Below are 12,288 nucleotides of genomic sequence, written 5' to 3' on the forward strand. Positions count from 1 at the left end.
CCCCTGCCCGGCTCCCCGGCGAGAGCACGGAGCACCTCCCTGTCTCCCGCGGGGGGCCGCCGGACAAGTGTTCCCACTGCCGCCTTTAGAACAGCCCGGGTTTTTACGGTTGTGTTTTCTAGGGAGAAGATGGGAAAGGGTAGGTTCCTGCTCCTGCTGGGGCTGTGGGGCTAGTCCCTGCAGTCGCGGTGTGTCTGCTCGGCAAATCACAGATGCTGATGTGAAAAAGGGCCAAAGCAGAGGAGAGGCGTCAGTGGATGCGGGCGTTTGTACTGATGGATTGAGGAGGTGGAGGCGCCCTGCCTGGTGCTGGAGAGAGGTGAGTGCAATATTCTGTATTTCCTTCTCTCTTAAATCAGTTCAGTGATGAACATTTCCAAAATAAAAAGGCACTGCTAAAGCAAGAAGGAAAAGATGTCACTTTGAAACAATCAGCTAAGCTTCTGCTGGATAAAAAATATGAGTGTCACTGTGAGGTAGGAACATTTCACTGTGTGTAGACAAAAAATAGTAAGGGGAGACAGGCTGCTGATACAGTGAAAATGACCTTCTCAAGGGATACTGGCCTTCTATTAGCTGCTGCTTCAGCTTGGGCCCTTCTTCTAAAAATGAAGTGGTCTCCCTTTCCTAGCCTGAATCGTAATGCATTAATAGCCAATACCTGAGCCTTAATAAGATTCGTTGCGTTCTCTTAATGCTTCAGAAAGATAATCCATTAGAATCTGCGTGCTGGGAGAAGAACCTCCACGCTATGTAACACCTCCTCCCAGGGAAATGCTGCCTGGATAACATTCTATCAGAAAAGGCTCCTGCTGCCGAATTTCTGTAATAAATCCTCCTGGTAACAGTCACTCTGCTCATTGGAAGGATGTGTGGCTCTGCAGAGCCTGGATGCATTCCCTCTCCATGTGTGCCCATGCATGTGAAGGAATGAGGAGGGTTTATATTAATCTGCACCTGTGGACGGCTCCCATCTGCACTTGTGAACCACAAGTTTTTTGGTACCTTTGCATTTGCATTTTGGGTGAGTGATTCATACACAAAACCCCCAAGCCTTCAATGTTAGCTAAGAGAGCTGCAGATAAATACATGTTGGTTTAATTTCTGCTGATAGAACTGATCTGATCTGCTTTTGGCTGTTTCTGTAGAAGCTGTTTAACGTGTGTTCTTGCAGTATTTATTCTGCAAGATACAGACCTATCTCCACATTTTCCTGTGAAGATTTGAGAAAAAATCACTAGTTTTCCCTCCATCATTTCTTTATAATTGTTTATATCCATTTTCTGATAACATCACACCCACAATTTGATTTTTATTTGGGCTCTGTATTTCGCGCCATTGTGGGTCACACCCTTCGGGTGGCCATCAACGTTTCATCTATAAAGGTCACAGCAGCAGGTCAGGTGCTGTGAATACCTACTTGTGGATCACAGAGGAGCAAAAAATGAGTGTGTATTTTGAACTTAGGGGAAATTTTTCTGACTTTATGGATATAGATGTTCGAAGTCCGAGCTGATGGCTTAGGTGCTGTTATAGGCAGAAATACTCGCTTTTCTTCAACAGGCACAGATTTGACAGCTGAACAGACACAGCTCTGCAGAACAGAGAGTGTTTTGCCATTTACTTGGCTGTCTCCCATCAAATCATTTGTTTGGAAGCTATCATGCAAAAAGCACAGATCCCCGCCCTTGGATAAAGGACATTATCAGAGGAGAGGCCTATGTGTATAGAAGGATGAAGATCCAGTCTTCAAGAAGCCAGTGACAGGTGTAATCAAAAGAAAACCTCTTAGTTATAAGGCATATTTAGGAGAAAAATTCATGCTATCTTTCATTACCAAAGCACTGACTTATATTTTCAGACAAGAATCCCCTTCTGTGTAATATGTATGCTTATAAGTAAAAACAGCTGATTAATTCTGTGTAAGCCATGGAAATTTCATTCTGGCAATGGACCTTACAGAGATTAATAAACTCCGCAAGCTGCATAAAGAATACTACACCTCTGTCTGAGATTATGTGCTTGTCACTTCACAGGTCACTGGTGAGCAGAGTTGAGTAAGTCTTCTGGAGGTACTACCTTGAGTTTTGTAAGCCTCCAGTACAGTTTCATATTTCACTTGCAGGCCTTGGTTTTGAATTTAGTGGTGATAATCTAAAAATAACCAGCCAGGTAGCTCTGAAGGACTGAAGTGAAAGTGTTCTGGTTGTCTCAGTTCTGATTACACACAGATGAAACAAGGTATGTTAAATTTTAAGAAATGTAGACAGAAACAGAAATTTGTCCCTTCTTAAGGAATCTACCTGCTAAGCAGTGGGGAAGGGGATAAGGATAACAGAAAATGCAGTAGGCAATAAAAACCCAGATCCTTAAGTGGTGAAGTCAGCTCTTCCTCTCCAGCTTAAGCAGATAAGGATTTTGACAGCAGATAGAGCCTTGGTTGATACACAGAGGTGAGGCACTATAAGGGAATGATGTCTTTTTCTCTCTCCCCCTCCATGAATTAAAGAAAAATACTCTCAATTCCTTTGGGTTAAATCACAGTAATCCCACTTATTTGAGAAGAGATTATTCAGATTTATGTAACTGAAAATGAGAGTTGAATCTGACTATTTCTTCTAAAGTTTCGGTCCTGCTTTCACAGGAGTCACTGGAAGTTTTGTCACTAATTTCAGTGGGAGAGAGCCCAGGCCACCAAACACGGTTTCACTGATCAGGTTCTCCCTTGCCTTTAGGAACAACAATGTTGAACAGTTTTGTAGTCGGTATCAGCGAGGTCAAAGGCTCAATGACAAATTCAGTAACTCTCTACATGCATCATAAACTTTAATTCATAAATTATCAGTGATTTGAATCATGCTTTTTTAACTGAGAAAATTGGAGTGTTATTCCCATGTTGATTGATAGTACCCACTTTCAGCAGTAACAGTTTCTACACAAACAATCAACCATTTTCTTTTATCTAAGAGAAAACTTATTCAAGGGCCCTTAAAAATCAAAATATTGGCCTAAGTGCATAAAATCATATTTATACTTGGAGAGAAAAATTGTCCTATTTTTATTAAAAAAGAAGGCTAAATTTTGTTCTTTGTGATCCACAAAGTATTCAGAATAAATCCACATCCATTTCTAGTTACAACAGATTCCCTTCACTCTACTTGACAGGATAATACAACTTATATTTTGTAAGTTCACATTTTTATTAAAACTTTCCAGAATTCAAGAGTGGTGATCAGGAAGTCCAAATTTCAATTATTATATTGATGAAAGAATAATCCCAAGAGGGAAAAACTATACTGTTCCAAAGCAACCAAAATCAATTCTCTTCGCAAAGTTCCCTGGCAATTTAAGGTATGTGGAATAGACAAGAAGACAGAGAAGGGCTAAATTCAGCTTGACTTATTCTGTTGTTGAATCAGGAGTTGATACATATTAGCAATTTAAGTGGTTTATTCAAGTGTAATCAAGCACAGAGTTTCACCCTTGACATGAAAGCTACAGAGAAAATACTCCTCTCTCAACTGTTGCTTTTCCTTAACACCGAAGGGCACTGGTGGAGTTGGATGGAAGGAACAGATCAGTGATGGCAGCCATCTCTTCCATCTTACTCAGACTTCAAACATTTGCTAACAACTGGCAAAAATTCAGAAGGCAACCGTTTGTTTTGTTTTTTTTTTTACTTCTTCAGCTCAGAGCATTTTCTGTGGTTCCGCAGAAGCTCGACTCTCCTCAGAATCCCATTTTATTATTTAGTATTGGACACCCAGTGAATCATTAGGGAACACAGTTTTACCCAAGAAATCCTATTTGCCTTTTGTTTTCTCTTTAAGCCCCTTAAACCGGAGAGTTATTTCTTCTCTGGATTCCTAAGTCATCATATCAAAAAGACAAATGTGATAACACTTCCACGTGATTCTACATTGCAGATAACCTGTTGGATTACCAGTCAACATCTTGGCCAATAGAAAAACTTAAAGAGGCAAATGCGAAAATTCTAAGTATTCGTTTTGCTCACACACATCAAGAATAATGACCACAAGGTAAATAATAATTTCATAGGAACTACAATTGATTAATCTGTTATTTTTACAGTGGATTTATTAAATAGTAATTGCCTGGACTTGGCAGTTGGAAGGATATATTCTCATCACTTTCAGATGTCTATAACATTGACACGTACATAAGGAGTAGTTGTTAACGCTTCCCTTTTAGTTGGTGGAAGAAAAAGAGATTTCTCCCTTGGAGTTAACCAGACTAGCTTCTGGCTACCGTGTTAGTGTGAGATCGAGCTGACCTCTGGAAATGACAGCTCCTCTCCACAGCCTCTGAGGGAAGCACTAAGTGAGTAGCTCTGAGGTAGCCACCTACATGCAGATGCTAAATCTGCACAGATGAATCCCACTCTTACTGTCTATAATGTAATGTTTAACCAAGCTTTACTAGTTAATTATGAAGATATTTTCATGGTTCACCATAAATATTTGTAAGTCATAATACAGTTACTATTCCCTACCTACCAGCCCTGTTTCCTTGATAGTAACTAGGCTGGTGTTGGCTTCTTCCTCGGAGTATCTCAACAATGGTATTGCTCATGGCACTGGAAAGACTTCACTGAAACAGCACCAGTAATCCAAATCTTTTATCAGCTTTTCCTGGTGATCCAGGCAGTATTCTAGCATACATTCCCAGTGGTTTTCTACTGGTTTTCTGTGCCTGCTTTCAATATTTTCAAACCTTACCCAGACAATGTGGAATAAGCACCTTTATCTTCATAAATTGCACGAACGCAAATACAATTAGGCAGCATAGCAAGTGTTGATGTACAAATACAGTTGATACAGTTGTGTTGTGGAAGGAAACAACACAATTGAGCTGAATTGATTACAATTCAGTGTTATGGCACAGTAACAAAAGCCCAACAGGATGTTTAGCTCTGAGAGGGCTTGCTGTTCAGAGGGGTATGCACCTGGTTATTATACTTCTTCCTTTAAAAGAGAAATGTACATATGATTCAAAAGGATACTTACCTACCATCTAAGGGAACATCTTTCTGATGATAATACAATTTGAGTTACTAGGCTGGATTTTTTTGTCTCTGAATATTACCAGCTCAAGTCATATAATCCAAATATTGGAATGTATTAACAAAACATGATTTCTTTTGGATATATAATATCTATTTATACATATATATGCATTAGAATATTTTTTTAGTTTGGATGTCTTATGAGGAAAGAAAGACCAGGATATTGGCTGTTACCCCTCTTTAGTGTTTATGTTATAGGAGAAGATTCAAACCAATACTACAGGGAATATTTTTTATATCATTTAAAGCACTCAATTCAGTAAATTAATGCATATGATGCTAACCAAATCCATTACAAACTAAAATTTTCCAGAATTAACACTGTTGCACTGGAGCATCTCTCTGTACTGCCAGCAAGTTGATTGTTGCAACGGGGCCTTGGCAGGAAGATTTTCTCTCAGGATGCCTTTCTGTGCCTGACCTTTTAAATTTGGCAGAGTTCAGGGTACCACAGTAGAAGCCATTTTATAATGGGACGATATTAATATATTCTTACAATTGCTAAGAACCTATTGAGCTTCCATGTTGTATTGCTCAGTAATGGTAGAACCTCACCTTAACCAGTCATTTCAGAGACATGTTTTTAATCTTTTTCAATCCATCTATGTCCATCAGCAGATAAACTCACCTTAATTTGTAATTCAGTGACATTTATGTAGGTACTTAAAATTCTAAGGCTAGTCTACTTCAAATTTGAAGAATTGTTCTATTATCATACTGTTTCTGTTCCCTGACTAGATAAGCAATAAGTCCTCTGATTATGTTTCATGCTGTGAATGTTACCAAAAGCAAACCTGAACTTTGCCTCATGGGTGTGATTACACAGGTGTGTCAAGTTTGCTTTTTGCGTGTGTGGTCACAAAAAGAAATGGAATACTGAAGACTTTATGTATTTTTTTTAAGTAACAGGAGCAAAGTTTCAGCTTCTAGTTTCAAGGGATCAACAATTGTTTTAAATGTGGCAAGACTGGAGGTTGACATGCAGTTCAGTATTATATCAGCACAATATTATTTGGTCTCACAGGTCAAGTTAATATACAATGGTCTAAACAAATTAAAGTATCAGGTATCAGCACCAAGAAGAGGTAGGAACTAGTGACTTTTACCACTACAGACTACAATTCTCCCTTTTTCCAGAGGCCTGATTGTACATTGCAGTCCTGAACGGTGCAAATTCTATATAACAGAAGTTAAAACATCGATAAAGTAATAACCTACCATATAGACAAAGAACCGAATTATTGGATCTCATACAATCTCCCGTTCTCTGTCAGTGCAAGCAGGTTATAAACTAAAATTAAATGTTTACAGAGGATATTACCCTGGTCTGTCATAAGAAAAACCTCTCTCTTTGCTGTATCCATAGCATAGCAATTCTACCCTTTTCCCACTTCTGCAGTCAAGGAAACCAAGAACAGCCATTGATATGGTGGCCTCTTGCGATCATACCTGGAAACTGTTCTAATGCATGCTGCGATTTAGGCAGCCCCAGCCTGGCTCTACAATAAAGGCTGGATCATGAAAATCCTTTGTCCCTCAGATTAAGACTAGAAGTATCAGAGTTTCTCTGTATATTTGATTACTTTATGTTGCTTTTCTAGTTGTATCTTCTGATACTGGAAAGCAATGAAGCCCAAGTAGAAAATACCGGAATATTCTAATTCAGAAATCATTTAGGCAGAATTGATCTGAAAGAAATGGGTGATGCCTATTATAGTAAAAGTGTGCTTTGAAGGGGAAGTTGCACACACAGGCATATGGAACTCTGGGAGTACCTTTAAATATTGTAGACTTAATTACCAAGTGATGGGAGAACTTCTCAGTGAGCAGCACTATTACAGTCTCTAGGTATTTTCATTCACTCTTTTATTTGTGGTGTTGCATATCTCCAATGACAGGAGTCTATAACTAATCAAAGTTTATCTATACAACTGTAACTTTGGATTTTGGATACTTTATGTTTTCATGATTAATCTGTCAAGAATTATTCATAGACTTCATTGAAAGTTTACATAAACAAGTCTATTCAAGAAAATAGTGAAGTGTTTGTTTTAAAGGAGACCACATGGAATGCTGTCAATCTATGCAGCACTGTTTTTACTCAGCTGTGAGATATGAAGTGCAAATGGAATTTCTTAGACGTGGTGTTTATGTCTTTATCTATGTTGCAAAGATTTATAGTCGATAGAGGTACGTTAAGAGTACATCAATCTCATTGTTTACTTGGTGCCTGCATCTTATTTAGTTACAAAATATGTAGAAAATACTATTTTTCACTACAGTTTCTTCAGCTTCTGTTAGGATTGGTCAGAGGCACGTGGTGATCAACAGAATATAAGCAGTAGAAGGTAAAGATTAAAAGATTTCAGAAAATAATACAGGTGTGCAAAAGGTCAAAGACTCGTCTCTTCCTTTTAACTTTTGAAAAAACCTTTAGAAATGTCACCCTTATGAATGAGCTCCCTCCTGCAATCAACACAAAAAATGAGAAGGGAGAGTTAAAATTATTTTTGTGCAGAGCAGTCATTTACACTACTTAACAGTAGACATGAGAATCTGAAATACAAACCAAAATTGTACCTCATTCTTAAGAACTGAATAAAAAAAAAGAGTTCTCAGAATAGCCGAGGAGACACAATCAGTATCATGATGACAATATACTGACTTGGTCAGTGCCATTCCTGTGTCTCTAACAGAGCAAAACTACTTACAACTTTTAGTGGAGGTTTCCCTATTGCACTGAACCTTCAGCCAGCAAAGAGGTGACACAAACTGGGGTTTATTCCTCCTGAGCTATTTGGCACAAAATATACTTTGGGATGGGGAGACTGCCAGTAGGTGTGTGTCAGTGGCATTGCAACCTAATGGGATTGCAGCCAGCTGGAAGAAATTGAAACCAAGTTGGAATTGCTGTAAGGTGGGTTTGGGCTGAAAGCTAAGTCAGCTGAGCTCTGTAGCTATTGCCTGCTTTTGTGCCTTTCGCCAAGGCGGGAAGACACCTTATCAGGCATTTTCCTGGAGTTGAGAGGTAAGAAATTTTATGTACCTTGTTTTCTGGAATGCCTGTAGCTTTTTGGGTTGCTAGTAGATCACGAGTTGTTCTCTCGCTACTAAGGTGCATCCCGGGGGGTTGAATTTTTCAGCCTTGCTACAACAAAGATGTAAAAGCTGTTTGAAAGACAGAGATGGCTTTAAAAGGCAGTAGCCCTTGTCATCTTTTCATAGTTATAACCCTGATTCCAAAATGTCAATTTAAAAGTCTTGAGGTGTGTTGGAAATGAACCAAAACATAACAAAAATTCTGCTTTTAAGCACAATTATCCTGGTAGTTATCAGTCAAGGAACAGTGTTATACCTAACCAGTAGTACCTGAGATCACTGAAAATGCAGACCCCGTACCTCATCCCAGTCAGCCAAGTAATCTGAGTGCCCTCAGAGGTGTCCTTGTAGTCCTTTAATGAAGTTTTCAAGATGATTTATTGTTCTGCTGTGCACTGTGGACATTTCCCTCCCACCCTCTCCCCTTGGTAAATCTGCTTTGTAAGTTTAACGTAGATTTGGAATCCCTACAGCTGCAATAGCTTTTGCACTGTTTTGACCCAATATGGCTTGCTGAGAAATTTGTGTATAACCCCTCCGCTGAAGGCCGGATGTGCTCTGGGTAACCTCCATCACATGTATTATTTCGTGTCCCAGATCTGTGCCTGTTTCACATAGTTGTTTTTACAACACTATCAACAGCAGATTTTTAGTGAGCAAAAAGAAATAAAATGGTGAGTCATCAGCTTTTTCCCTGCATATCTCATCTGTGTGAAATGCAGAATGCTAACTAGAATAGTTAGGAATCAGCGATAAAATTTCAGCTTTATGTGCCATCTTAATAGTAGGCTAGAGTGTTACCAGAAGTATTTTTTTCCTGGTAATATGAGAAATGAATAACTAAGGATCCGTTGCTGAATAATGAATAAACTAAAGGCTCGATTAGCACCTTTCAGTTTTAAGATAATTTTAGTGCTGCAGCTACTTGAGTCAAGAAGAGATGTCACAGAGAGTAAAAGGAACAGAAAAGCAACTACCTGAGATGCTGCTGTTAAACCTGTGCTGTGAGGGTGGCGGTGTACATTTGGCTGGTTAATGAGGCTCCCCCTTGAGCTGATAGGACAGCCTCATGCAGAAAAATCCTGCAAAATTTGGGGGTTTTACTGTTAACAGTAGCAGTAGATCGTATGTGTAGGCTCATAAATCAACCCATCAGTTCTCAATATATGATTCAAGAGCCTGATTCAAACAAAATGAATGAAACTATAAGGGTCACAAAATGGTGAGCTGACCTCTATGACCTTAAAGAGGAGGAGACAATTCCAGTTGAGGTGTGATACAAAAGGGAAACTTCTCTGACCTCAGCAAAGGAGAACTTGTACAACAAGAGAGAGATGAATTATTTAGAGACAGAATTGAAGGGCTAAAGGATAAGTAAAAATATAGACATATTGGCTGCATACCTAGGAAGTTTGCAGGACTATAGAGAATTAAAAAATTGTAATTGGGGGAAAATATCTGAATGATGAGAATGCCCTTACATACAACACAGCTTGAAGAGGAGCAGTCATTACCCTCCTCCCCCTCTCTCTCCACATATATACACAAAAGTACTGGTAGCATTAACAGAACACCAAAAAATCATCAGTATGTGTAACTAAGTTTGAAGCTACACCTGTTAATATTAGTAGTAGTAGTACAGTTACCAATGAAAAATAAAACATCAAGAAAAATTACTGGATTCTGGTTTATCTCTAATAACAAACATAAATCCATCTATCATTTATATGTTTCAGGTTTGGGGGAAAAATAACTATTTACAAGCTTGCTTGAGGCTGAAAAATAACAACTTTGCCCAGCTAAATCTAAATCATGGTACTCCTGTGTTGGAGTAAATACCCAGATTAAAAATCTACACAAGCTTCTTCAAAAGATGGACTTATATTTAGTAGCTTATTTTGTTAACTATCCATTTAAAAAGTAATTAATATTAACCAATATACAATTTTAAAAATATTTGGTTTGTAGGCAAAAATCTATTCTTGGCATGATATGAAAGTGATCCGCAATACTGACAGAATCAGTATAGCCCTATGAATATGTGAAGCCAGCCGGCCAAGTCTTGTCATAGTATGATTCCAAATGTATGTGGTCAAATCTGGCTTCTGTTCTTCTAAGATTGATGAGACCTATGAATAAACACAGTGAATACCAGCAGAAGCCAGGCTGGGAACATGTGCACAGAGGCAAGAAATTAATGTTGAAACACAATGATACTGATCATGCTTCAGCATTTCCTAGTAATACAGTAATGCCGAGATCATATAAAAGTGGGGAGCTGAAAGTTAAACTATTTTCACATCTATTCTTACGAAAGTTCTCAGCATAGATATTCTGATATATGAAGAGCACTAAATATCACGCACTAAATACTAAATTTTCATAAGTAAAATAGTCTACATTGCTGGCACTTTGGTATCCTGCTTGCAGTGTTTTTAAATACATTGTGTTTATTTTCATCCTGTTCAAAACCAAATACAGGCTTATTTCAAAACCTACTGAAGTCGTCAACAAAATCACTACTTTTTATGGTAAGTGGATCACAGCCACAGCACTTTACAGGGTTTGGGATGTTTTTATTCTTATTTTCTCCTTAATAAATACTGTCACTGTTTCTTATGAGGAAGAACTATGAATACCCTCGCCCCAAAGTGTCACTTACCACAGGGCACCATTTCAGCACAATTACTTAAGTTCCTCTAGGTCACTTTGCATTCTCATTTAGTGCCATAGAGAAATATTCTTCATCTCAGTAGAAAAAACAAGGTTGAATAAGAGGAAAAACCTAACAGTACCTAAGGAACTTAAACTCTTCAGAGCACAAGTGGTGAAAAACACACGGAGACTGTTGCTAGCGATATTTGCACTGCTGCTTTGGCTTCACTCTTTGGATAAATCAGGCCTTCAGCCTCTTCAAATCTGCAACCTGCATCTCCATCCATGACCAATTTGCTTATTAAAAGACTTTTTAAATCTGATGAAAGGAATTTAACCACTCCAGTGTTCTCTAATATTCACTGTATGTTTAACATAAGCTTCTTGTAATCACTCGTGAGTTAGGAGCCAGAAGGGAGTGACTCGGATCCCTCTGAGTGGTGGTGGGTGTGTAACTGCAGCAACTGCAGATGGGGTGTGAGGAGGGTGTGATCACCCCTCCAGGGGGAGGGAATTGAAAGGAGAGACTGAAGAGAAATCCTAGTAGCTGCTAAACCTCAAAAGGATGTTAGGTTCTTTCTGGCAGCAGCAATTAGTGGGTGATGGGGTTTTGTGTTGGTGGTTTGTTTTGGTTTTGTTCTGCAGGAGGTGTCAGTGAAGGAAAAACGGGAGCTAAAGAAGTTGATGCATCAGATACCAAGGTCTTTTTGCTTTACTGTGAGTGAAAAAGAACTTAGTTTCTGTAGGTCTACACAGAACTTTATCTGGACGGCAAAATGATGTACAAGTCTTGGCTTTTGAAACTAGGAGCTTATTAGCTATTGTACAATGTTGTACTTAAATGTTTCTGGTTGCAGAGTTATGTTCTGTGAAGTAAAGTATATCTGTGTTTTGCATTTGGCACAAAGCAATTTCATATCAAAACCAGAACATGGGTAACTTCCTTCATATTCATCTTATTAAAAAAGCTCCTTAGAATTAGAGAGTAACTCCAACAATGGCTCAGCTGTCTGAGATGTACCTACTGAAGCTCTTGCAGGCAGCAGGATTGTATGACTGTCAAAGCTTCTGAATTTCAAAAGAGAAGCAGAATGAGACCAGGCGTAGGCTGCAGCTGTAATCTGTGCTTGGTAGCATCCAAGTCCTCTCCCATGAGTCACACTTCTGAGAACATCGTGGATTCTCTTTAGCCTCTTGGGATGTTTTCTTTTTGGCCCTGGACTGCAGTGTAATACTTCTTCCACTTCTCATCTCCCTTCTGTGGATAAAATCATGTTTAATTTGAGTTGTTAAGATGAAACCTAGAAAATCCACAGTCCTGATGTAGATACCTTCTGACATAGTTCATATGGTTAATTTTACATGTGGCCTAAGGCTGGAAAATACTCTCTACCCTACCTACCAAATTAATCCCTGATGATAGCCCTGCCTTTCATGCTGATTTTGAC

At 38.8% G+C, this 12,288-nt stretch overlaps 2 protein-coding genes across 3 annotated transcripts in view; one reads left to right on the forward strand and one right to left on the reverse strand.

The window, feature by feature from the left end:
• RSPH14 (radial spoke head 14 homolog) overlaps positions 1 to 12,288 on the reverse strand; it is a 70,600-nt gene that overhangs the window by 16,250 nt on the left and 42,062 nt on the right. The window lies entirely within an intron of this gene.
• Positions 7 to 12,288, forward strand: part of GNAZ (G protein subunit alpha z) — a 48,241-nt gene continuing 35,959 nt past the window's right edge. The window contains exons 1-2 of one of the 2 annotated variants that reach the window (XM_017732241.1): positions 7 to 319; positions 3,927 to 4,040. The gene's annotated coding sequence lies outside the window, so the exon portion shown is untranslated. The remainder of the gene's footprint in view (positions 320 to 3,926; positions 4,041 to 12,288) is intronic. The other variant, XM_008632083.2, reaches the window with a different exon arrangement.

The sequence above is a fragment of the Corvus brachyrhynchos genome, unplaced genomic scaffold (genome assembly GCF_000691975.1).
Source record: "Corvus brachyrhynchos isolate BGI_N302 unplaced genomic scaffold, ASM69197v1 scaffold864, whole genome shotgun sequence".
Classification (NCBI taxonomy): domain Eukaryota; kingdom Metazoa; phylum Chordata; class Aves; order Passeriformes; family Corvidae; genus Corvus; species Corvus brachyrhynchos.